The following is a 25,780-nucleotide window of genomic DNA, read 5'->3' as shown; positions in this document are numbered from 1 at the left end:
GCCCCTGTCTAGGGGGTCAGGGTGCAACATACAAAGATAAATTAGCATGTTCCCTCTCCGATCCCCAAACCAAAATCCAGGATCGAGATGTTCCAACAGAATGATATTTATTTTAAACGAAAGAAAGTGAAAAACAAAAAATGACACAACTCATGGCGAACCAAGGCCAACATAATAAACAAAATAAGCCATTTCCCACAGAAAGTGCTAGCTAGCCTGATAGAAATAAACAAACCAAAAGACAGTCGCTAACCCTAACTCCTTAATGTGAAAACGGTCCAAAGAAAATGGCAGTTCACCCCTACAGATTTAATACTATTTACAAAATATACAATTTATAACAAAACCACGTCACAAAACCTAACAATTCAAAAATGCTAAATAAGGTTTGGAAACCAAGAACAGCAAACAGGTGCTGATGCCAGAAAGAGCCTCGCTTGCTGTTGGGAACCGTACTTTTAAAACTCCAGGAAGTGTAGGATGGACCAATCAGCTTCCTGTACTGCCCCCCAATCCGGCCAATCAGGCAGGGCACCTATAAGAACAAGAAAATAAAAACAACACATATGGCCAGGACCGTAACATGGTCTACTAGTAATGAAGCACGATGGTTGGCAAACCAATAAAGTAGCAAAACAGCAATGAAAGAACAAAATTTGATGAAAATATAGAACAATTTCTATGAATAAATAGGCAGTAACACCAGCTTGTGCTGCCCGTAAACCCAAGCAAAAAAGCTTACAGCACCTGGTATTCCCAGGCGGTCTTCCTACCAAGTACTAACCAGGCCCGGCTCTATTTGGCTGCCGAGATCGGACGAGATCGGGCGCTTAGAGAGCGGTGTGGCCGTAAGCTGCATTTGACATCATCAACAGCTCCTAAAAACGCTGGAGAAGCAGAATGCATGACACTTGCTAAGAAGAAGATAAATGTGGCAAAGTACAAAGTACTATAACTGTACTGGTCTGTTACGCCCCTGTCTAGGGGGTCAGGGTGAAACATACAAAGATAAATTTGCATGTTCCCTCTCCGATCCTCAAACCAAAATCCAGGATTGAGATGTTCCAACAGAATGATATTTATTTTAAACGAAAGAAAGTGTCAAACAAAACATGACACTACAACTCAGGGCGAACCAAGGCCAACATAATAAACAAAATAAGCCATTTCCCACAGAAAGTGTTAGCTAGCCTGATAGAAATAAACAAACCAAAAGATAGTCGCTAACCCTAACTCCCTAATGTGAAAACACTCCAAAGAAAATGGCAGTTCACCCCTACAGATTTAATACTATTTACAAAATATACAATTTATAAACAAAACCACGGCACAAAACCTAACAATTCAAAAATGCTAAATAAGGTTTGGAAACCAAGAACAGCAAACAGGTGCTGATGCCAGAAAGAGCCTCGCTAGCTGTTGGGAACCGTACTTTTAAAACTCCAGGAAGTGTAGGATGGACCAATCAGCTTCCTGTACTGCCCCCCAATCCGGCCAATCAGGCAGGGCACCTATAAGAACAACAAAATAAAAACAACACATATGGCCAGGACCGTAACATGGTCTACTAGTAATGAAGCACGATGGTTGGCAAACCAATAAAGTAGCAAAACAGCAATGAAAGAACAAAATTTGATGAAAATATAGAACAATTTCTATGAATAAATAGGCAGTAACACCAGCTTGTGCTGCCCGTAAACCCAAGCAAAAAAGCTTACAGCACCTGGTATTCCCAGGCGGTCTTCCTACCAAGTACTAACCAGGCCCGGCTCTATTTGGCTGCCGAGATCGGACGAGATCGGGCGCTTAGAGAGCGGTGGGGCCGTAAGCTGTATTTGACATCATCAACAGCTCTTAAAAACGCTGGAGAAGCAGAATGCATGACACTTGCTAAGAAGAAGATAAATGTGGCAAAGTACAAAGTACTATAACTGTACTGGTCTGTTACGCCCCTGTCTAGGGGGTCAGGGTGCAACATACAAAGATAAATTAGCATGTTCCCTCTCCGATCCCCAAACCAAAATCCAGGATCGAGATGTTCCAACAGAATGATATTTATTTTAAACGAAAGAAAGTGACAAACAAAAAATGACACAACTCATGGCGAACCAAGTCCAACATAATAAACAAAATAAGCCATTTCCCACAGAAAGTGCTAGCTAGCCTGATAGAAATAAACAAACCAAAAGACAGTCGCTAACCCTAACTCCCTAATGTGAAAACGGTCCAAAGAAAATCTCAGTTCACCCCTACAGATTTAATACTATTTACAAAATATACAATTTATAACAAAACCACGTCACAAAACCTAACAATTCAAAAATGCTAAATAAGGTTTGGAAACCAAGAACAGCAAACAGGTGCTGATGCCAGAAAGAGCCTCGCTTGCTGTTGGGAACCGTACTTTTAAAACTCCAGGAAGTGTAGGATGGACCAATCAGCTTCCTGTACTGCCCCCCAATCCGGCCAATCAGGCAGGGCACCTATAAGAACAAGAAAATAAAAACAACACATATGGCCAGGACCGTAACATGGTCTACTAGTAATGAAGCACGATGGTTGGCAAACCAATAAAGTAGCAAAACAGCAATGAAAGAACAAAATTTGATGAAAATATAGAACAATTTCTATGAATAAATAGGCAGTAACACCAGCTTGTGCTGCCCGTAAACCCAAGCAAAAAAGCTTACAGCACCTGGTATTCCCAGGCGGTCTTCCTACCAAGTACTAACCAGGCCCGGCTCTATTTGGCTGCCGAGATCGGACGAGATCGGGCGCTTAGAGAGCGGTGTGGCCGTAAGCTGCATTTGACATCATCAACAGCTCCTAAAAACGCTGGAGAAGCAGAATGCATGACACTTGCTAAGAAGAAGATAAATGTGGCAAAGTACAAAGTACTATAACTGTACTGGTCTGTTACGCCCCTGTCTAGGGGGTCAGGGTGAAACATACAAAGATAAATTTGCATGTTCCCTCTCCGATCCTCAAACCAAAATCCAGGATTGAGATGTTCCAACAGAATGATATTTATTTTAAACGAAAGAAAGTGTCAAACAAAACATGACACTACAACTCAGGGCGAACCAAGGCCAACATAATAAACAAAATAAGCCATTTCCCACAGAAAGTGTTAGCTAGCCTGATAGAAATAAACAAACCAAAAGATAGTCGCTAACCCTAACTCCCTAATGTGAAAACACTCCAAAGAAAATGGCAGTTCACCCCTACAGATTTAATACTATTTACAAAATATACAATTTATAAACAAAACCACGGCACAAAACCTAACAATTCAAAAATGCTAAATAAGGTTTGGAAACCAAGAACAGCAAACAGGTGCTGATGCCAGAAAGAGCCTCGCTAGCTGTTGGGAACCGTACTTTTAAAACTCCAGGAAGTGTAGGATGGACCAATCAGCTTCCTGTACTGCCCCCCAATCCGGCCAATCAGGCAGGGCACCTATAAGAACAACAAAATAAAAACAACACATATGGCCAGGACCGTAACATGGTCTACTAGTAATGAAGCACGATGGTTGGCAAACCAATAAAGTAGCAAAACAGCAATGAAAGAACAAAATTTGATGAAAATATAGAACAATTTCTATGAATAAATAGGCAGTAACACCAGCTTGTGCTGCCCGTAAACCCAAGCAAAAAAGCTTACAGCACCTGGTGATCCCAGGCGGTCTTCCTACCAAATACTAACCAGGCCCGGCTCTATTTGGCTGCCGAGATCGGACGAGATCGGGCGCTTAGAGAGCGGTGGGGCCGTAAGCTGCATTTGACATCATCAACAGCTCTTAAAAACGCTGGAGAAGCAGAATGCATGACACTTGCTAAGAAGAAGATAAATGTGGCAAAGTACAAAGTACTATAACTGTACTGGTCTGTTACGCCCCTGTCTAGGGGGTCAGGGTGCAACATACAAAGATAAATTAGCATGTTCCCTCTCCGATCCCCAAACCAAAATCCAGGATCGAGATGTTCCAACAGAATGATATTTATTTTAAACGAAAGAAAGTGACAAACAAAAAATGACACAACTCATGGCGAACCAAGGCCAACATAATAAACAAAATAAGCCATTTCCCACAGAAAGTGCTAGCTAGCCTGATAGAAATAAACAAACCAAAAGACAGTCGCTAACCCTAACTCCCTAATGTGAAAACGGTCCAAAGAAAATGGCAGTTCACCCCTACAGATTTAATACTATTTACAAAATATACAATTTATAACAAAACCACGTCACAAAACCTAACAATTCAAAAATGCTAAATAAGGTTTGGAAACCAAGAACAGCAAACAGGTGCTGATGCCAGAAAGAGCCTCGCTTGCTGTTGGGAACCGTACTTTTAAAACTCCAGGAAGTGTAGGATGGACCAATCTGCTTCCTGTACTGCCCCCCAATCCGGCCAATCAGGCAGGGCACCTATAAGAACAAGAAAATAAAAACAACACATATGGCCAGGACCGTAACATGGTCTACTAGTAATGAAGCACGATGGTTGGCAAACCAATAAAGTAGCAAAACAGCAATGAAAGAACAAAATTTGATGAAAATATAGAACAATTTCTATGAATAAATAGGCAGTAACACCAGCTTGTGCTGCCCGTAAACCCAAGCAAAAAAGCTTACAGCACCTGGTATTCCCAGGCGGTCTTCCTACCAAGTACTAACCAGGCCCGGCTCTATTTGGCTGCCGAGATCGGACGAGATCGGGCGCTTAGAGAGCGGTGTGGCCGTAAGCTGCATTTGACATCATCAACAGCTCTTAAAAACGCTGGAGAAGCAGAATGCATGACACTTGCTAAGAAGAAGATAAATATGGCAAAGTACAAAGTACTATAACTGTACTGGTCTGTTACGCCCCTGTCTAGGGGGTCAGGGTGAAACATACAAAGATAAATTTGGATGTTCCCTCTCCGATCCTCAAACCAAAATCCAGGATTGAGATGTTCCAACAGAATGATATTTATTTTAAACGAAAGAAAGTGTCAAACAAAACATGACTCTACAACTCAGGGCGAACCAAGGCCAACATAATAAACAAAATAAGCCATTTCCCACAGAAAGTGTTAGCTAGCCTGATAGAAATAAACAAACCAAAAGATAGTCGCTAACCCTAACTCCCTAATGTGAAAACACTCCAAAGAAAATGGCAGTTCACCCCTACAGATTTAATACTATTTACAAAATATACAATTTATAAACAAAACCACGGCACAAAACCTAACAATTCAAAAATGCTAAATAAGGTTTGGAAACCAAGAAAAGTAAACAGGTGCTGATGCCAGAAAGAGCCTCGCTAGCTGTTGGGAACCGTACTTTTAAAACTCCAGGAAGTGTAGGATGGACCAATCAGCTTCCTGTACTGCCCCCCAATCCGGCCAATCAGGCAGGGCACCTATAAGAACAAGAAAATAAAAACAACACATATGGCCAGGACTGTAACATGGTCTACTAGTAATGAAGCACGATGGTTGGCAAACCAATAAAGTAGCAAAACAGCAATGAAAGAACAAAATTTGATGAAAATATAGAACAATTTCTATGAATAAATAGGCAGTAACACCAGCTTGTGCTGCCCGTAAACCCAAGCAAAGAAGCTTACAGCACGTGGTATTCCCAGGCGGTCTTCCTACCAAGTACTAACAAGGCCCGGCCATAATTGGCTGCTGAGATCGGACGGGATCGGGCGCTTAGAGAGCAGTGTGGCCGTAAGCTGCATTTGACATCATCAACAGCTCTTAAAAACGCTGGAGAAGCAGAATGCATGACACTTGCTAAGAAGAAGATAAATGTGGCAAAGTACAAAGTACTATAACTGTACTGGTCTGTTACGCCCCTGTCTAGGGGGTCAGGGTGCAACATACAAAGATAAATTAGCATGTTCCCTCTCCGATCCCCAAACCAAAATCCAGGATCGAGATGTTCCAACAGAATGATATTTATTTTAAACGAAAGAAAGTGTCAAACAAAACATGACACTACAACTCAGGGCGAACCAAGGCCAACATAATAAACAAAATAAGCCATTTCCCACAGAAAGTGCTAGCTAGCCTGATAGAAATAAACAAACCAAAAGACAGTCGCTAACCCTAACTCCCTAATGTGAAAACGGTCCAAAGAAAATGGCAGTTCACCCCTACAGATTTAATACTATTTACAAAATATACAATTTATAACAAAACCACGTCACAAAACCTAACAATTCAAAAATGCTAAATAAGGTTTGGAAACCAAGAACAGCAAACAGGTGCTGATGCCAGAAAGAGCCTCGCTTGCTGTTGGGAACCGTACTTTTAAAACTCCAGGAAGTGTAGGATGGACCAATCAGCTTCCTGTACTGCCCCCCAATCCGGCCAATCAGGCAGGGCACCTATAAGAAAAAGAAAATAAAAACAACACATATGGCCAGGACCGTAACATGGTCTACTAGTAATGAAGCACGATGGTTGGCAAACCAATAAAGTAGCAAAACAGCAATGAAAGAACAAAATTTGATGAAAATATACAACAATTTCTATGAATAAATAGGCAGTAACACCAGCTTGTGCTGCCCGTAAACCCAAGCAAAAAAGCTTACAGCACCTGGTATTCCCAGGCGGTCTTCCTACCAAGTACTAACCAGGCCCGGCTCTATTTGGCTGCCGAGATCGGACGAGATCGGGCGCTTAGAGAGCGGTGTGGCCGTAAGCTGCATTTGACATCATCAACAGCTCTTAAAAACGCTGGAGAAGCAGAATGCATGACACTTGCTAAGAAGAAGATAAATATGGCAAAGTACAAAGTACTATAACTGTACTGGTCTGTTACGCCCCTGTCTAGGGGGTCAGGGTGAAACATACAAAGATAAATTAGCATGTTCCCTCTCCGATCCCCAAACCAAAATCCAGGATCGAGATGTTCCAACAGAATGATATTTATTTTAAACGAAAGAAAGTGACAAACAAAAAATGACACAACTCAGGGCGAACCAAGGCCAACATCATAAACAAAATAAGCCATTTCCCACAGAAAGTGCTAGCTAGCCTGATAGAAATAAACAAACCAAAAGACAGTCGCTAACCCTAACTCCTTAATGTGAAAACAAGAGAAAACAATCAAAAGAAAATGGCAGTCCACCCCTACAGATTTAATACTATTTACAAAATATACAATTTATAAACAAAACCACGGCACAAAACCTAACAATTCAAAAATGCTAAATAAGGTTTGGAAACCAAGAACAGCAAACAGGTGCTGATGCCAGAAAGAGCCTCGCTAGCTGTTGGGAACCGTACTTTTAAAACTCCAGGAAGTGTAGGATGGACCAATCAGCTTCCTGTACTGCCCCCCAATCCGGCCAATCAGGCAGGGCACCTATAAGAACAAGAAAATAAAAACAACACATATGGCCAGGACCGTAACATGGTCTACTAGTAATGAAGCACGATGGTTGGCAAACCAATAAAGTAGCAAAACAGCAATGAAAGAACAAAATTTGATGAAAATATAGAACAATTTCTATGAATAAATAGGCAGTAACACCAGCTTGTGCTGCCCGTAAACCCAAGCAAAAAAGCTTACAGCACCTGGTATTCCCAGGCGGTCTTCCTACCAAGTACTAACCAGGCCCGGCTCTATTTGGCTGCCGAGATCGGACGAGATCGGGCGCTTAGAGAGCGGTGGGGCCGTAAGCTGCATTTGACATCATCAACAGCTCTTAAAAACGCTGGAGAAGCAGAATGCATGACACTTGCTAAGAAGAAGATAAATGTGGCAAAGTACAAAGTACTATAACTGTACTGGTCTGTTACGCCCCTGTCTAGGGGGTCAGGGTGCAACATACAAAGATAAATTAGCATGTTCCCTCTCCGATCCCCAAACCAAAATCCAGGATCGAGATGTTCCAACAGAATGATATTTATTTTAAACGAAAAAAAGTGAAAAACAAAAAATGACACAACTCATGGCGAACCAAGGCCAACATAATAAACAAAATAAGCCATTTCCCACAGAAAGTGCTAGCTAGCCTGATAGAAATAAACAAACCAAAAGACAGTCGCTAACCCTAACTCCCTAATGTGAAAACGGTCCAAAGAAAATGGCAGTTCACCCCTACAGATTTAATACTATTTACAAAATATACAATTTATAACAAAACCACGTCACAAAACCTAACAATTCAAAAATGCTAAATAAGGTTTGGAAACCAAGAACAGCAAACAGGTGCTGATGCCAGAAAGAGCCTCGCTTGCTGTTGGGAACCGTACTTTTAAAACTCCAGGAAGTGTAGGATGGACCAATCAGCTTCCTGTACTGCCCCCCAATCCGGCCAATCAGGCAGGGCACCTATAAGAACAAGAAAATAAAAACAACACATATGGCCAGGACCGTAACATGGTCTACTAGTAATGAAGCACGATGGTTGGCAAACCAATAAAGTAGCAAAACAGCAATGAAAGAACAAAATTTGATGAAAATATAGAACAATTTCTATGAATAAATAGGCAGTAACACCAGCTTGTGCTGCCCGTAAACCCAAGCAAAAAAGCTTACAGCACCTGGTATTCCCAGGCGGTCTTCCTACCAAGTACTAACCAGGCCCGGCTCTATTTGGCTGCCGAGATCGGACGAGATCGGGCGCTTAGAGAGCGGTGTGGCCGTAAGCTGCATTTGACATCATCAACAGCTCCTAAAAACGCTGGAGAAGCAGAATGCATGACACTTGCTAAGAAGAAGATAAATGTGGCAAAGTACAAAGTACTATAACTGTACTGGTCTGTTACGCCCCTGTCTAGGGGGTCAGGGTGAAACATACAAAGATAAATTTGCATGTTCCCTCTCCGATCCTCAAACCAAAATCCAGGATTGAGATGTTCCAACAGAATGATATTTATTTTAAACGAAAGACAGTGTCAAACAAAACATGACACTACAACTCAGGGCGAACCAAGGCCAACATAATAAACAAAATAAGCCATTTCCCACAGAAAGTGCTAGCTAGCCTGATAGAAATAAACAAACCAAAAGACAGTCGCTAACCCTAACTCCCTAATGTGAAAACGGTCCAAAGAAAATGGCAGTTCACCCCTACAGATTTAATACTATTTACAAAATATACAATTTATAACAAAACCACGTCACAAAACCTAACAATTCAAAAATGCTAAATAAGGTTTGGAAACCAAGAACAGCAAACAGGTGCTGATGCCAGAAAGAGCCTCGCTAGCTGTTGGGAACCGTACTTTTAAAACTCCAGGAAGTGTAGGATGGACCAATCAGCTTCCTGTACTGCCCCCCAATCCGGCCAATCAGGCAGGGCACCTATAAGAACAAGAAAATAAAAACAACACATATGGCCAGGACCGTAACATGGTCTACTAGTAATGAAGCACGATGGTTGGCAAACCAATAAAGTAGCAAAACAGCAATGAAAGAACAAAATTTGATGAAAATATAGAACAATTTCTATGAATAAATAGGCAGTAACACCAGCTTGTGCTGCCCGTAAACCCAAGCAAAAAAGCTTACAGCACCTGGTATTCCCAGGCGGTCTTCCTACCAAGTACTAACCAGGCCCGGCTCTATTTGGCTGCCGAGATCGGACGAGATCGGGCGCTTAGAGAGCGGTGGGGCCGTAAGCTGCATTTGACATCATCAACAGCTCTTAAAAACGCTGGAGAAGCAGAATGCATGACACTTGCTAAGAAGAAGATAAATGTGGCAAAGTACAAAGTACTATAACTGTACTGGTCTGTTACGCCCCTGTCTAGGGGGTCAGGGTGCAACATACAAAGATAAATTAGCATGTTCCCTCTCCGATCCCCAAACCAAAATCCAGGATCGAGATGTTCCAACAGAATGATATTTATTTTAAACGAAAGAAAGTGACAAACAAAAAATGACACAACTCATGGCGAACCAAGGCCAACATAATAAACAAAATAAGCCATTTCCCACAGAAAGTGCTAGCTAGCCTGATAGAAATAAACAAACCAAAAGACAGTCGCTAACCCTAACTCCCTAATGTGAAAACGGTCCAAAGAAAATGGCAGTTCACCCCTACAGATTTAATACTATTTACAAAATATACAATTTATAAACAAAACCACGGCACAAAACCTAACAATTCAAAAATGCTAAATAAGGTTTGGAAACCAAGAACAGCAAACAGGTGCTGATGCCAGAAAGAGCCTCGCTTGCTGTTGGGAACCGTACTTTTAAAACTCCAGGAAGTGTAGGATGGACCAATCAGCTTCCTGTACTGCCCCCCAATCCGGCCAATCAGGCAGGGCGCCTATAAGAACAACAAAATAAAAACAACACATATGGCCAGGACCGTAACATGGTCTACTAGTAATGAAGCACGATGGTTGGCAAACCAATAAAGTAGCAAAACAGCAATGAAAGAACAAAATTTGATGAAAATATAGAACAATTTCTATGAATAAATAGGCAGTAACACCAGCTTGTGCTGCCCGTAAACCCAAGCAAAAAAGCTTACAGCACCTGGTATTCCCAGGCAGTCTTCCTACCAAGTACTAACCAGGCCCGGCTCTATTTGGCTGCCGAGATCGGACGAGATCGGGCGCTTAGAGAGCGGTGTGGCCGTAAGCTGCATTTGACATCATCAACAGCTCTTAAAAACGCTAGAGAAGCAGAATGCATGACACTTGCTAAGAAGAAGATAAATGTGGCAAAGTACAAAGTACTATAACTGTACTGGTCTGTTACGCCCCTGTCTAGGGGGTCAGGGTGCAACATACAAAGATAAATTAGCATGTTCCCTCTCCGATCCCCAAACCAAAATCCAGGATCGAGATGTTCCAACAGAATGATATTTATTTTAAACGAAAGAAAGTGACAAACAAAAAATGACACAACTCATGGCGAACCAAGGCCAACATAATAAACAAAATAAGCCATTTCCCACAGAAAGTGCTAGCTAGCCTGATAGAAATAAACAAACCAAAAGACAGTCGCTAACCCTAACTCCCTAATGTGAAAACGGTCCAAAGAAAATGGCAGTTCACCCCTACAGATTTAATACTATTTACAAAATATACAATTTATAACAAAACCACGTCACAAAACCTAACAATTCAAAAATGCTAAATACGGTTTGGAAACCAAGAACAGCAAACAGGTGCTGATGCCAGAAAGAGCCTCGCTTGCTGTTGGGAACCGTACTTTTAAAACTCCAGGAAGTGTAGGATGGACCAATCTGCTTCCTGTACTGCCCCCCAATCCGGCCAATCAGGCAGGGCACCTATAAGAACAAGAAAATAAAAACAACACATATGGCCAGGACCGTAACATGGTCTACTAGTAATGAAGCACGATGGTTGGCAAACCAATAAAGTAGCAAAACAGCAATGAAAGAACAAAATTTGATGAAAATATAGAACAATTTCTATGAATAAATAGGCAGTAACACCAGCTTGTGCTGCCCGTAAACCCAAGCAAAAAAGCTTACAGCACCTGGTATTCCCAGGCGGTCTTCCTACCAAGTACTAACCAGGCCCGGCTCTATTTGGCTGCCGAGATCGGACGAGATCGGGCGCTTAGAGAGCGGTGGGGCCGTAAGCTGCATTTGACATCATCAACAGCTCTTAAAAACGCTGGAGAAGCAGAATGCATGACACTTGCTAAGAAGAAGATAAATGTGGCAAAGTACAAAGTACTATAACTGTACTGGTCTGTTACGCCCCTGTCTAGGGGGTCAGGGTGCAACATACAAAGATAAATTAGCATGTTCCCTCTCCGATCCCCAAACCAAAATCCAGGATCGAGATGTTCCAACAGAATGATATTTATTTTAAACGAAAGAAAGTGACAAACAAAAAATGACACAACTCATGGCGAACCAAGGCCAACATAATAAACAAAATAAGCCATTTCCCACAGAAAGTGCTAGCTAGCCTGATAGAAATAAACAAACCAAAAGACAGTCGCTAACCCTAACTCCCTAATGTGAAAACGGTCCAAAGAAAATGGCAGTTCACCCCTACAGATTTAATACTATTTACAAAATATACAATTTATAACAAAACCACGTCACAAAACCTAACAATTCAAAAATGCTAAATAAGGTTTGGAAACCAAGAACAGCAAACAGGTGCTGATGCCAGAAAGAGCCTCGCTTGCTGTTAGGAACCGTACTTTTAAAACTCCAGGAAGTGTAGGATGGACCAATCAGCTTCCTGTACTGCCCCCCAATCCGGCCAATCAGGCAGGGCACCTATAAGAACAAGAAAATAAAAACAACACATATGGCCAGGACCGTAACATGGTCTACTAGTAATGAAGCACGATGGTTGGCAAACCAATAAAGTAGCAAAACAGCAATGAAAGAACAAAATTTGATGAAAATATAGAACAATTTCTATGAATAAATAGGCAGTAACACCAGCTTGTGCTGCCCGTAAACCCAAGCAAAAAAGCTTACAGCACCTGGTATTCCCAGGCGGTCTTCCTACCAAGTACTAACCAGGCCCGGCTCTATTTGGCTGCCGAGATCGGACGGGATCGGGCGCTTAGAGAGCAGTGTGGCCGTAAGCTGCATTTGACATCATCAACAGCTCTTAAAAACGCTGGAGAAGCAGAATGCATGACACTTGCTAAGAAGAAGATAAATGTGGCAAAGTACAAAGTACTATAACTGTACTGGTCTGTTACGCCCCTGTCTAGGGGGTCAGGGTGCAACATACAAAGATAAATTAGCATGTTCCCTCTCCGATCCCCAAACCAAAATCCAGGATCGAGATGTTCCAACAGAATGATATTTATTTTAAACGAAAGAAAGTGTCAAACAAAACATGACACTACAACTCAGGGCGAACCAAGGCCAACATAATAAACAAAATAAGCCATTTCCCACAGAAAGTGCTAGCTAGCCTGATAGAAATAAACAAACCAAAAGACAGTCGCTAACCCTAACTCCCTAATGTGAAAACAGTCCAAAGAAAATGGCAGTTCACCCCTACAGATTTAATACTATTTACAAAATATACAATTTATAAACAAAACCACGGCACAAAACCTAACAATTCAAAAATGCTAAATAAGGTTTGGAAACCAAGAACAGCAAACAGGTGCTGATGCCAGAAAGAGCCTCGCTAGCTGTTGGGAACCGTACTTTTAAAACTCCAGGAAGTGTAGGATGGACCAATCAGCTTCCTGTACTGCCCCCCAATCCGGCCAATCAGGCAGGGCACCTATAAGAACAAGAAAATAAAAACAACACATATGGCCAGGACCGTAACATGGTCTACTAGTAATGAAGCACGATGGTTGGCAAACCAATAAAGTAGCAAAACAGCAATGAAAGAACAAAATTTGATGAAAATATAGAACAATTTCTATGAATAAATAGGCAGTAACACCAGCTTGTGCTGCCCGTAAACCAAAGCAAAAAAGCTTACAGCACCTGGTATTCCCAGGCGGTCTTCCTACCAAGTACTAACCAGGCTCGGCTCTATTTGGCTGCCGAGATCGGACGAGATCGAGCGCTTAGAGAGCGGTGGGGCCGTAAGCTGCATTTGACATCATCAACAGCTCTTAAAAACGCTGGAGAAGCAGAATGCATGACACTTGCTAAGAAGAAGATAAATGTGGCAAAGTACAAAGTACTATAACTGTACTGGTCTGTTACGCCCCTGTCTAGGGGGTCAGGGTGCAACATACAAAGATAAATTAGCATGTTCCCTCTCCGATCCCCAAACCAAAATCCAGGATCGAGATGTTCCAACAGAATGATATTTATTTTAAACGAAAGAAAGTGACAAACAAAAAATGACACAACTCATGGCGAACCAAGGCCAACATAATAAACAAAATAAGCCATTTCCCACAGAAAGTGCTAGCTAGCCTGATAGAAATAAACAAACCAAAAGACAGTCGCTAACCCTAACTCCCTAATGTGAAAACGGTCCAAAGAAAATGGCAGTTCACCCCTACAGATTTAATACTATTTACAAAATATACAATTTATAACAAAACCACGTCACAAAACCTAACAATTCAAAAATGCTAAATAAGGTTTGGAAACCAAGAACAGCAAACAGGTGCTGATGCCAGAAAGAGCCTCGCTTGCTGTTGGGAACCGTACTTTTAAAACTCCAGGAAGTGTAGGATGGACCAATCAGCTTCCTGTACTGCCCCCCAATCCGGCCAATCAGGCAGGGCACCTATAAGAACAAGAAAATAAAAACAACACATATGGCCAGGACCGTAACATGGTCTACTAGTAATGAAGCACGATGGTTGGCAAACCAATAAAGTAGCAAAACAGCAATGAAAGAACAAAATTTGATGAAAATATAGAACAATTTCTATGAATAAATAGGCAGTAACACCAGCTTGTGCTGCCCGTAAACCCAAGCAAAAAAGCTTACAGCACCTGGTATTCCCAGGCGGTCTTCCTACCAAGTACTAACCAGGCCCGGCTCTATTTGGCTGCCGAGATCGGACGAGATCGGGCGCTTAGAGAGCGGTGTGGCCGTAAGCTGCATTTGACATCATCAACAGCTCTTAAAAACGCTGGAGAAGCAGAATGCATGACACTTGCTAAGAAGAAGATAAATATGGCAAAGTACAAAGTACTATAACTGTACTGGTCTGTTACGCCCCTGTCTAGGGGGTCAGGGTGAAACATACAAAGATAAATTTGGATGTTCCCTCTCCGATCCTCAAACCAAAATCCAGGATTGAGATGTTCCAACAGAATGATATTTATTTTAAACGAAAGAAAGTGTCAAACAAAACATGACACTACAACTCATGGCAAACCAAGGCCAACATAATAAACAAAATAAGCCATTTCCCACAGAAAGTGTTAGCTAGCCTGATAAAAATAAACAAACCAAAAGATAGTCGCTAACCCTAACTCCCTAATGTGTAAACACTCCAAAGAAAATGGCAGTTCACCCCTACAGATTTAATACTATTTACAAAATATACAATTTATAAACAAAACCACGGCACAAAACCTAACAATTCAAAAATGCTAAATAAGGTTTGGAAACCAAGAACAGCAAACAGGTGCTGCTGCCAGAAAGAGCCTCGCTAGCTGTTGGGAACCGTACTTTTAAAACTCCAGGAAGTGAAGGATGGACCAATCAGCTTCCTGTACTGCCCCCCAATCCGGCAGATAAGGCAGGGCACCTATAAGAACAACAAAATAAAAACAACACATATGGCCAGGACCGTAACATGGTCTACTAGTAATGAAGCACGATGGTTGACAAACCAATAAAGTAGCAAAACAGCAATGAAAGAACAAAATTTGATGAAAATATGGAACAATTTCTATGAATAAATAGGCAGTAACACCAGCTTGTGCTGCCCGTAAACCCAAGCAAAAAAACTTACAGCACCTGGTATTCCCAGGCGGTCTTCCTACCAAGTACTAACCAGGCCCGGCTCTATTTGGCTGCCGAGATCGGACGAGATCGGGCGCTTAGAGAGCGGTGTGGCCGTAAGCTGCATTTGACATCATCAACAGCTCCTAAAAACGCTGGAGAAGCAGAATGCATGACACTTGCTAAGAAGAAGATAAATGTGGCAAAGTACAAAGTACTATAACTGTACTGGTCTGTTACGCCGCTGTCTAGGGGGTCAGGGTGCAACATACAAAGATAAATTAGCATGTTCCCTCTCCGATCCCCAAACCAAAATCCAGGATCGAGATGTTCCAACAGAATGATATTTATTTTAAACGAAAGAAAGTGTCAAACAAAACATGACACTACAACTCAGGGCGAACCAAGGCCAACATAATAAACAAAATAAGCCATTTCCCACAGAAAGTGCTAGCTAGCCTGATAGAAATAAACAAACCAAAAGACAGTCGCTAACCCTAACTCCCTAATGTGAAAACACTCCAAAGAAAATGGCAGTTCACCCCTACAGATTTAATACTATTTACAAAATATACAATTTATAAACAAAACCACGGCACAAAACCTAACAATTCAAAAATGCTAAATAAGGTTTGGAAACCAAGAACAGCAAACAGGTGCTGATGCCAGAAAGAGCCTCGCTAGCTGTTGGGAACCGTACTTTTAAAACTCCAGGAAGTGTAGGATGGACCAATCAGCTTCCTGTACTGCCCCCCAATCCGGCCAATCAGGCAGGGCACCTATAAGAACAACAAAATAAAAACAACACATATGGCCAGGACCGTAACATGGTCTACTAGTAATGAAGCACGATGGTTGGCAAACCAATAAAGTAGCAAAACAGCAATGAAAGAACAAAATTTGATGAAAATATAGAACAATTTCTATGAATAAATAGGCAGTAACACCAGCTTGTGCTGCCCGTAAACCCAAGCAAAAAAGCTTACAGCACCTGGTATTCCCAGGCGGTCTTCCTACCAAGTACTAACCAGGCCCGGCTCTATTTGGCTGCCGAGATCGGACGAGATCGGGCGCTTAGAGAGCGGTGGGGCCGTAAGCTGCATTTGACATCATCAACAGCTCTTAAAAACGCTGGAGAAGCAGAATGCATGACACTTGCTAAGAAGAAGATAAATGTGGCAAAGTACAAAGTACTATAACTGTACTGGTCTGTTACGCCCCTGTCTAGGGGGTCAGGGTGCAACATACAAAGATAAATTAGCATGTTCCCTCTCCGATCCCCAAACCAAAATCCAGGATCGAGATGTTCCAACAGAATGATATTTATTTTAAACGAAAGAAAGTGACAAACAAAAAATGACACAACTCAGGGCGAACCAAGGCCAACATAATAAACAAAATAAGCCATTTCCCACAGAAAGTGCTAGCTAGCCTGATAGAAATAAACAAACCAAAAGACAGTCGCTAACCCTAACTCCCTAATGTGAAAACGGTCCAAAGAAAATGGCAGTTCACCCCTACAGATTTAATACTATTTACAAAATATACAATTTATAACAAAACCACGTCACAAAACCTAACAATTCAAAAATGCTAAATAAGGTTTGGAAACCAAGAACAGCAAACAGGTGCTGATGCCAGAAAGAGCCTCGCTTGCTGTTGGGAACCGTACTTTTAAAACTCCAGGAAGTGTAGGATGGACCAATCAGCTTCCTGTACTGCCCCCCAATCCGGCCAATCAGGCAGGGCACCTATAAGAACAAGAAAATAAAAACAACACATATGGCCAGGACCGTAACATGGTCTACTAGTAATGAAGCACGATGGTTGGCAAACCAATAAAGTAGCAAAACAGCAATGAAAGAACAAAATTTGATGAAAATATAGAACAATTTCTATGAATAAATAGGCAGTAACACCAGCTTGTGCTGCCCGTAAACCCAAGCAAAAAAGCTTACAGCACCTGGTATTCCCAGGCGGTCTTCCTACCAAGTACTAACCAGGCCCGGCTCTATTTGGCTGCCGAGATCGGACGAGATCGGGCGCTTAGAGAGCGGTGTGGCCGTAAGCTGCATTTGACATCATCAACAGCTCTTAAAAACGCTGGAGAAGCAGAATGCATGACACTTGCTAAGAAGAAGATAAATGTGGCAAAGTACAAAGTACTATAACTGTACTGGTCTGTTACGCCCCTGTCTAGGGGGTCAGGGTGCAACATACAAAGATAAATTAGGATGTTCCCTCTCCGGTCTCCAAACCATAATCCAGGATCGAGATGTTCCAACAGAATGATATTTATTTTAAACGAAAGAAAGTGTCAAACAAAACATGACACTACAACTCAGGGCGAACCAAGGCCAACATAATAAACAAAATAAGCCATTTCCCACAGAAAGTGCTAGCTAGCCTGATAGAAATAAACAAACCAAAAGACAGTCGCTAACCATAACTCCCTAATGTGAAAACAGTCCAAAGAAAATGGCAGTTCACCCCTACAGATTTAATACTATTTACAAAATATACAATTTATAAACAAAACCACGGCACAAAACCTAACAATTCAAAAATGCTAAATAAGGTTTGGAAACCAAGAACAGCAAACAGGTGCTGATGCCAGAAAGAGCCTCGCTAGCTGTTGGGAACCGTACTTTTAAAACTCCAGGAAGTGTAGGATGGACCAATCAGCTTCCTGTACTGCCCCCCAATCCGGCCAATCAGGCAGGGCACCTATAAGAAAAAGAAAATAAAAACAACACATATGGCCAGGACCGTAACATGGTCTACTAGTAATGAAGCACGATGGTTGGCAAACCAATAATGTAGCAAAACAGCAATGAAAGAACAAAATTTGATGAAAATATAGAACAATTTCTATGAATAAATAGGCAGTAACACCAGCTTGTGCTGCCCGTAAACCCAAGCAAAAAAGCTTACAGCACCTGGTATTCCCAGGCGGTCTTCCTACCAAGTACTAACCAGGCCCGGCTCTATTTGGCTGCCGAGATCGGACGAGATCGGGCGCTTAGAGAGCGGTGGGGCCGTAAGCTGCATTTGACATCATCAACAGCTCTTAAAAACGCTGGAGAAGCAGAATGCATGACACTTGCTAAGAAGAAGATAAATGTGGCAAAGTACAAAGTACTATAACTGTACTGGTCTGTTACGCCCCTGTCTAGGGGGTCAGGGTGCAACATACAAAGATAAATTAGCATGTTCCCTCTCCGATCCCCAAACCAAAATCCAGGATCGAGATGTTCCAACAGAATGATATTTATTTTAAACGAAAGAAAGTGACAAACAAAAAATGACACAACTCAGGGCGAACCAAGGCCAACATAATAAACAAAATAAGCCATTTCCCACAGAAAGTGCTAGCTAGCCTGATAGAAATAAACAAACCAAAAGACAGTCGCTAACCCTAACTCCCTAATGTGAAAACGGTCCAAAGAAAATGGCAGTTCACCCCTACAGATTTAATACTATTTACAAAATATACAATTTATAACAAAACCACGTCACAAAACCTAACAATTCAAAAATGCTAAATAAGGTTTGGAAACCAAGAACAGCAAACAGGTGCTGATGCCAGAAAGAGCCTCGCTTGCTGTTGGGAACCGTACTTTTAAAACTCCAGGAAGTGTAGGATGGACCAATCAGCTTCCTGTACTGCCCCCCAATCCGGCCAATCAGGCAGGGCACCTATAAGAACAAGAAAATAAAAACAACACATATGGCCAGGACCGTAACATGGTCTACTAGTAATGAAGCACGATGGTTGGCAAACCAATAAAGTAGCAAAACAGCAATGAAAGAACAAAATTTGATGAAAATATAGAACAATTTCTATGAATAAATAGGCAGTAACACCAGCTTGTGCTGCCCGTAAACCCAAGCAAAAAAGCTTACAGCACCTGGTATTCCCAGGCGGTCTTCCTACCAAGTACTAACCAGGCCCGGCTCTATTTGGCTGCCGAGATCGGACGAGATCGGGCGCTTAGAGAGCGGTGTGGCCGTAAGCTGCATTTGACATCATCAACAGCTCTTAAAAACGCTGGAGAAGCAGAATGCATGACACTTGCTAAGAAGAAGATAAATGTGGCAAAGTACAAAGTACTATAACTGTACTGGTCTGTTACGCCCCTGTCTAGGGGGTCAGGGTGCAACATACAAAGATAAATTAGGATGTTCCCTCTCCGGTCTCCAAACCATAATCCAGGATCGAGATGTTCCAACAGAATGATATTTATTTTAAACGAAAGAAAGTGTCAAACAAAACATGACACTACAACTCAGGGCGAACCAAGGCCAACATAATAAACAAAATAAGCCATTTCCCACAGAAAGTGCTAGCTAGCCTGATAGAAATAAACAAACCAAAAGACAGTCGCTAACCATAACTCCCTAATGTGAAAACAGTCCAAAGAAAATGGCAGTTCACCCCTACAGATTTAATACTATTTACAAAATATACAATTTATAAACAAAACCACGGCACAAAACCTAACAATTCAAAAATGCTAAATACGGTTTGGAAACCAAGAACAGCAAACAGGTGCTGATGCCAGAAAGAGCCTCGCTAGCTGTTGGGAACCGTACTTTTAAAACTCCAGGAAGTGTAGGATGGACCAATCAGCTTCCTGTACTGCCCCCCAATCCGGCCAATCAGGCAGGGCACCTATAAGAAAAAGAAAATAAAAACAACACATATGGCCAGGACCGTAACATGGTCTACTAGTAATGAAGCACGATGGTTGGCAAACCAATAAAGTAGCAAAACAGCAATGAAAGAACAAAATTTGATGAAAATATAGAACAATTTCTATGAATAAATAGGCAGTAACACCAGCTTGTGCTGCCCGTAAACCCAAGCAAAAAAGCTTACAGCACCTGGTATTCCCAGGCGGTCTTCCTACCAAGTACTAACCAGGCCCGGCTCTATTTGGCTGCCGAGATCGGACGAGATCGGGCGCTTAGAGAGCGGTGTGGCCGTAAGCTGCATTTGACATTATCAACAGCTCTTAAAAACGCTAGAGAAGCAGAATGCATGACACTTACTAAGAAGAAGATAAATGTGGCAAAGTACAAAGTACTATAACTGTACTGGTCTGTTACGCCCCTGTCTAGGGGGTCAGGGTGCAACATACAAAGATAAATTAGCATGTTCCCTCTCCGATCCCCAAACCAAAATCCAGGATCGAGATGTTCCAACAGAATGATATTTATTTTAAACGAAAGAAAGTGACAAACAAAAAATGACACAACTCATGGCGAACCAAGGCCAACATAATAAACAAAATAAGCCATTTCCCACAGAAAGTGCTAGCTAGCCTGATAGAAATAAACAAACCAAAAGACAGTCGCTAACCCTAACTCCCTAATGTGAAAACGGTCCAAAGAAAATGGCAGTTCACCCCTACAGATTTAATACTATTTACAAAATATACAATTTATAACAAAACCACGTCACAAAACCTAACAATTCAAAAATGCTAAATAAGGTTTGGAAACCAAGAACAGCAAACAGGTGCTGATGCCAGAAAGAGCCTCGCTTGCTGTTGGGAACCGTACTTTTAAAACTCCAGGAAGTGTAGGATGGACCAATCAGCTTCCTGTACTGCCCCCCAATCCGGCCAATCAGGCAGGGCACCTATAAGAACAAGAAAATAAAAACAACACATATGGCCAGGACCGTAACATGGTCTACTAGTAATGAAGCACGATGGTTGGCAAACCAATAAAGTAGCAAAACAGCAATGAAAGAACAAAATTTGATGAAAATATAGAACAATTTCTATGAATAAATAGGCAGTAACACCAGCTTGTGCTGCCCGTAAACCCAAGCAAAAAAGCTTACAGCACCTGGTATTCCCAGGCGGTCTTCCTACCAAGTACTAACCAGGCCCGGCTCTATTTGGCTGCCGAGATCGGACGAGATCGGGCGCTTAGAGAGCGGTGGGGCCGTAAGCTGCATTTGACATCATCAACAGCTCTTAAAAACGCTGGAGAAGCAGAATGCATGACACTTGCTAAGAAGAAGATAAATGTGGCAAAGTACAAAGTACTATAACTGTACTGGTCTGTTACGCCCCTGTCTAGGGGGTCAGGGTGCAACATACAAAGATAAATTAGCATGTTCCCTCTCCGATCCCCAAACCAAAATCCAGGATCGAGATGTTCCAACAGAAATATATTTATTTTAAACGAAAGAAAGTGACAAACAAAAAATGACACAACTCAGGGCGAACCAAGGCCAACATAATAAACAAAATAAGCCATTTCCCACAGAAAGTGCTAGCTAGCCTGATAGAAATAAACAAACCAAAAGACAGTCGCTAACCCTAACTCCCTAATGTGAAAACGGTCCAAAGAAAATGGCAGTTCACCCCTACAGATTTAATACTATTTACAAAATATACAATTTATAAACAAAACCACGGCACAAAACCTAACAATTCAAAAATGCTAAATAAGGTTTGGAAACCAAGAACAGCAAACAGGTGCTGATGCCAGAAAGAGCCTCGCTAGCTGTTGGGAACCGTACTTTTAAAACTCCAGGAAGTGTAGGATGGACCAATCAGCTTCCTGTACTGCCCCCCAATCCGGCCAATCAGGCAGGGCACCTATAAGAACAACAAAATAAAAACAACACATATGGCCAGGACCGTAACATGGTCTACTAGTAATGAAGCACGATGGTTGGCAAACCAATAAAGTAGCAAAACAGCAATGAAAGAACAAAATTTGATGAAAATATAGAACAATTTCTATGAATAAATAGGCAGTAACACCAGCTTGTGCTGCCCGTAAACCCAAGCAAAAAAGCTTACAGCACCTGGTATTCCCAGGCGGTCTTCCTACCAAGTACTAACCAGGCCCGGCTCTATTTGGCTGCCGAGATCGGACGAGATCGGGCGCTTAGAGAGCGGTGGGGCCGTAAGCTGCATTTGACATCATCAACAGCTCTTAAAAACGCTGGAGAAGCAGAATGCATGACACTTGCTAAGAAGAAGATAAATGTGGCAAAGTACAAAGTACTATAACTGTACTGGTCTGTTACGCCCCTGTCTAGGGGGTCAGGGTGCAACATACAAAGATAAATTAGCATGTTCCCTCTCCGATCCCCAAACCAAAATCCAGGATCGAGATGTTCCAACAGAATGATATTTATTTTAAACGAAAGAAAGTGACAAACAAAAAATGACACAACTCATGGCGAACCAAGGCCAACATAATAAACAAAATAAGCCATTTCCCACAGAAAGTGCTAGCTAGCCTGATAGAAATAAACAAACCAAAAGACAGTCGCTAACCCTAACTCCCTAATGTGAAAACGGTCCAAAGAAAATGGCAGTTCACCCCTACAGATTTAATACTATTTACAAAATATACAATTTATAACAAAACCACGTCACAAAACCTAACAATTCAAAAATGCTAAATAAGGTTTGGAAACCAAGAACAGCAAACAGGTGCTGATGCCAGAAAGAGCCTCGCTTGCTGTTGGGAACCGTACTTTTAAAACTCCAGGAAGTGTAGGATGGACCAATCAGCTTCCTGTACTGCCCCCCAATCCGGCCAATCAGGCAGGGCACCTATAAGAACAAGAAAATAAAAACAACACATATGGCCAGGACCGTAACATGGTCTACTAGTAATGAAGCACGATGGTTGGCAAACCAATAAAGTAGCAAAACAGCAATGAAAGAACAAAATTTGATGAAAATATAGAACAATTTCTATGAATAAATAGGCAGTAACACCAGCTTGTGCTGCCCGTAAACCCAAGCAAAAAAGCTTACAGCACCTGGTATTCCCAGGCGGTCTTCCTACCAAGTACTAACCAGGCCCGGCTCTATTTGGCTGCCGAGATCGGACGAGATCGGGCGCTTAGAGAGCGGTGGGGCCGTAAGCTGCATTTGACATCATCAACAGCTCTTAAAAACGCTGGAGAAGCAGAATGCATGACACTTGCTAAGAAGAAGATAAATGTGGCAAAGTACAAAGTACTATAACTGTACTGGTCTGTTACGCCCCTGTCTAGGGGGTCAGGGTGCAACATACAAAGATAAATTAGCATGTTCCCTCTCCGATCCCCAAACCAAAATCCAGGATCGAGATGTTCCAACAGAAATATATTTATTTTAAACGAAAGAAAGTGACAAACAAAAAATGACACAACTCAGGGCGAACCAAGGCCAACATAATAAACAAAATAAGCCATTTCCCACAGAAAGTGCTAGCTAGCCTGATAGAAATAAACAAACCAAAAGACAGTCGCTAACCCTAACTCCCTAATGTGAAAACGGTCCAAAGAAAATGGCAGTTCACCCCTACAGATTTAATACTATTTACAAAATATACAATTTATAAACAAAACCACGGCACAAAACCTAACAATTCAAAAATGCTAAATAAGGTTTGGAAACCAAGAACAGCAAACAGGTGCTGATGCCAGAAAGAGCCTCGCTAGCTGTTGGGAACCGTACTTTTAAAACTCCAGGAAGTGTAGGATGGACCAATCAGCTTCCTGTACTGCCCCCCAATCCGGCCAATCAGGCAGGGCACCTATAAGAACAACAAAATAAAAACAACACATATGGCCAGGACCGTAACATGGTCTACTAGTAATGAAGCACGATGGTTGGCAAACCAATAAAGTAGCAAAACAGCAATGAAAGAACAAAATTTGATGAAAATATAGAACAATTTCTATGAATAAATAGGCAGTAACACCAGCTTGTGCTGCCCGTAAACCCAAGCAAAAAAGCTTACAGCACCTGGTATTCCCAGGCGGTCTTCCTACCAAGTACTAACCAGGCCCGGCTCTATTTGGCTGCCGAGATCGGACGAGATCGGGCGCTTAGAGAGCGGTGGGGCCGTAAGCTGCATTTGACATCATCAACAGCTCTTAAAAACGCTGGAGAAGCAGAATGCATGACACTTGCTAAGAAGAAGATAAATGTGGCAAAGTACAAAGTACTATAACTGTACTGGTCTGTTACGCCCCTGTCTAGGGGGTCAGGGTGCAACATACAAAGATAAATTAGCATGTTCCCTCTCCGATCCCCAAACCAAAATCCAGGATCGAGATGTTCCAACAGAATGATATTTATTTTAAACGAAAGAAAGTGACAAACAAAAAATGACACAACTCATGGCGAACCAAGGCCAACATAATAAACAAAATAAGCCATTTCCCACAGAAAGTGCTAGCTAGCCTGATAGAAATAAACAAACCAAAAGACAGTCGCTAACCCTAACTCCCTAATGTGAAAACGGTCCAAAGAAAATGGCAGTTCACCCCTACAGATTTAATACTATTTACAAAATATACAATTTATAACAAAACCACGTCACAAAACCTAACAATTCAAAAATGCTAAATACGGTTTGGAAACCAAGAACAGCAAACAGGTGCTGATGCCAGAAAGAGCCTCGCTTGCTGTTGGGAACCGTACTTTTAAAACTCCAGGAAGTGTAGGATGGACCAATCTGCTTCCTGTACTGCCCCCCAATCCGGCCAATCAGGCAGGGCACCTATAAGAACAAGAAAATAAAAACAACACATATGGCCAGGACCGTAACATGGTCTACTAGTAATGAAGCACGATGGTTGGCAAACCAATAAAGTAGCAAAACAGCAATGAAAGAACAAAATTTGATGAAAATATAGAACAATTTCTATGAATAAATAGGCAGTAACACCAGCTTGTGCTGCCCGTAAACCCAAGCAAAAAAGCTTACAGCACCTGGTATTCCCAGGCGGTCTTCCTACCAAGTACTAACCAGGCCCGGCTCTATTTGGCTGCCGAGATCGGACGAGATCGGGCGCTTAGAGAGCGGTGGGGCCGTAAGCTGCATTTGACATCATCAACAGCTCTTAAAAACGCTGGAGAAGCAGAATGCATGACACTTGCTAAGAAGAAGATAAATGTGGCAAAGTACAAAGTACTATAACTGTACTGGTCTGTTACGCCCCTGTCTAGGGGGTCAGGGTGCAACATACAAAGATAAATTAGCATGTTCCCTCTCCGATCCCCAAACCAAAATCCAGGATCGAGATGTTCCAACAGAATGATATTTATTTTAAACGAAAGAAAGTGACAAACAAAAAATGACACAACTCATGGCGAACCAAGGCCAACATAATAAACAAAATAAGCCATTTCCCACAGAAAGTGCTAGCTAGCCTGATAGAAATAAACAAACCAAAAGACAGTCGCTAACCCTAACTCCCTAATGTGAAAACGGTCCAAAGAAAATGGCAGTTCACCCCTACAGATTTAATACTATTTACAAAATATACAATTTATAACAAAACCACGTCACAAAACCTAACAATTCAAAAATGCTAAATAAGGTTTGGAAACCAAGAACAGCAAACAGGTGCTGATGCCAGAAAGAGCCTCGCTTGCTGTTAGGAACCGTAC

The 25,780-nt window shown here is 41.9% G+C and overlaps 25 pseudogenes; all 25 read right to left on the bottom strand.

Moving 5' to 3' along the window:
• Window positions 1-735: 735 nt before the first annotated feature.
• Window positions 736-854, bottom strand: LOC137114967 (5S ribosomal RNA; annotated as a pseudogene).
• Window positions 855-1,711: 857 nt separating this feature from the next.
• LOC137114467 (5S ribosomal RNA) lies at window positions 1,712-1,830 on the bottom strand (annotated as a pseudogene).
• An 853-nt stretch (window positions 1,831-2,683) lies between these two features.
• LOC137114966 (5S ribosomal RNA) lies at window positions 2,684-2,802 on the bottom strand (annotated as a pseudogene).
• Window positions 2,803-3,659: 857 nt separating this feature from the next.
• Window positions 3,660-3,778, bottom strand: LOC137114721 (5S ribosomal RNA; annotated as a pseudogene).
• An 853-nt stretch (window positions 3,779-4,631) lies between these two features.
• On the bottom strand, window positions 4,632-4,750 carry LOC137114965 (5S ribosomal RNA; annotated as a pseudogene).
• Window positions 4,751-6,582: 1,832 nt separating this feature from the next.
• LOC137114964 (5S ribosomal RNA) lies at window positions 6,583-6,701 on the bottom strand (annotated as a pseudogene).
• An 864-nt stretch (window positions 6,702-7,565) lies between these two features.
• LOC137114465 (5S ribosomal RNA) lies at window positions 7,566-7,684 on the bottom strand (annotated as a pseudogene).
• Window positions 7,685-8,537: 853 nt separating this feature from the next.
• Window positions 8,538-8,656, bottom strand: LOC137114963 (5S ribosomal RNA; annotated as a pseudogene).
• An 856-nt stretch (window positions 8,657-9,512) lies between these two features.
• Window positions 9,513-9,631, bottom strand: LOC137114464 (5S ribosomal RNA; annotated as a pseudogene).
• Window positions 9,632-10,485: 854 nt separating this feature from the next.
• Window positions 10,486-10,604, bottom strand: LOC137115255 (5S ribosomal RNA; annotated as a pseudogene).
• Window positions 10,605-11,457: 853 nt separating this feature from the next.
• LOC137114463 (5S ribosomal RNA) lies at window positions 11,458-11,576 on the bottom strand (annotated as a pseudogene).
• An 853-nt stretch (window positions 11,577-12,429) lies between these two features.
• On the bottom strand, window positions 12,430-12,548 carry LOC137115195 (5S ribosomal RNA; annotated as a pseudogene).
• An 857-nt stretch (window positions 12,549-13,405) lies between these two features.
• LOC137114704 (5S ribosomal RNA) lies at window positions 13,406-13,524 on the bottom strand (annotated as a pseudogene).
• An 853-nt stretch (window positions 13,525-14,377) lies between these two features.
• Window positions 14,378-14,496, bottom strand: LOC137114962 (5S ribosomal RNA; annotated as a pseudogene).
• Window positions 14,497-15,353: 857 nt separating this feature from the next.
• Window positions 15,354-15,472, bottom strand: LOC137115223 (5S ribosomal RNA; annotated as a pseudogene).
• An 857-nt stretch (window positions 15,473-16,329) lies between these two features.
• Window positions 16,330-16,448, bottom strand: LOC137114462 (5S ribosomal RNA; annotated as a pseudogene).
• An 853-nt stretch (window positions 16,449-17,301) lies between these two features.
• LOC137114961 (5S ribosomal RNA) lies at window positions 17,302-17,420 on the bottom strand (annotated as a pseudogene).
• An 857-nt stretch (window positions 17,421-18,277) lies between these two features.
• On the bottom strand, window positions 18,278-18,396 carry LOC137114461 (5S ribosomal RNA; annotated as a pseudogene).
• Window positions 18,397-19,249: 853 nt separating this feature from the next.
• On the bottom strand, window positions 19,250-19,368 carry LOC137114960 (5S ribosomal RNA; annotated as a pseudogene).
• Window positions 19,369-20,225: 857 nt separating this feature from the next.
• Window positions 20,226-20,344, bottom strand: LOC137114959 (5S ribosomal RNA; annotated as a pseudogene).
• An 853-nt stretch (window positions 20,345-21,197) lies between these two features.
• LOC137114460 (5S ribosomal RNA) lies at window positions 21,198-21,316 on the bottom strand (annotated as a pseudogene).
• An 854-nt stretch (window positions 21,317-22,170) lies between these two features.
• LOC137114458 (5S ribosomal RNA) lies at window positions 22,171-22,289 on the bottom strand (annotated as a pseudogene).
• Window positions 22,290-23,142: 853 nt separating this feature from the next.
• On the bottom strand, window positions 23,143-23,261 carry LOC137114457 (5S ribosomal RNA; annotated as a pseudogene).
• An 854-nt stretch (window positions 23,262-24,115) lies between these two features.
• On the bottom strand, window positions 24,116-24,234 carry LOC137114456 (5S ribosomal RNA; annotated as a pseudogene).
• Window positions 24,235-25,087: 853 nt separating this feature from the next.
• LOC137114455 (5S ribosomal RNA) lies at window positions 25,088-25,206 on the bottom strand (annotated as a pseudogene).
• Between the last annotated feature and the right edge of the window lie 574 nt (window positions 25,207-25,780).

The sequence above is a fragment of the Channa argus genome, unplaced genomic scaffold (genome assembly GCF_033026475.1).
Source record: "Channa argus isolate prfri unplaced genomic scaffold, Channa argus male v1.0 Contig020, whole genome shotgun sequence".
NCBI lineage: Eukaryota > Metazoa > Chordata > Actinopteri > Anabantiformes > Channidae > Channa > Channa argus.
This window is presented reverse-complemented; position numbering and strand designations above follow the sequence as displayed.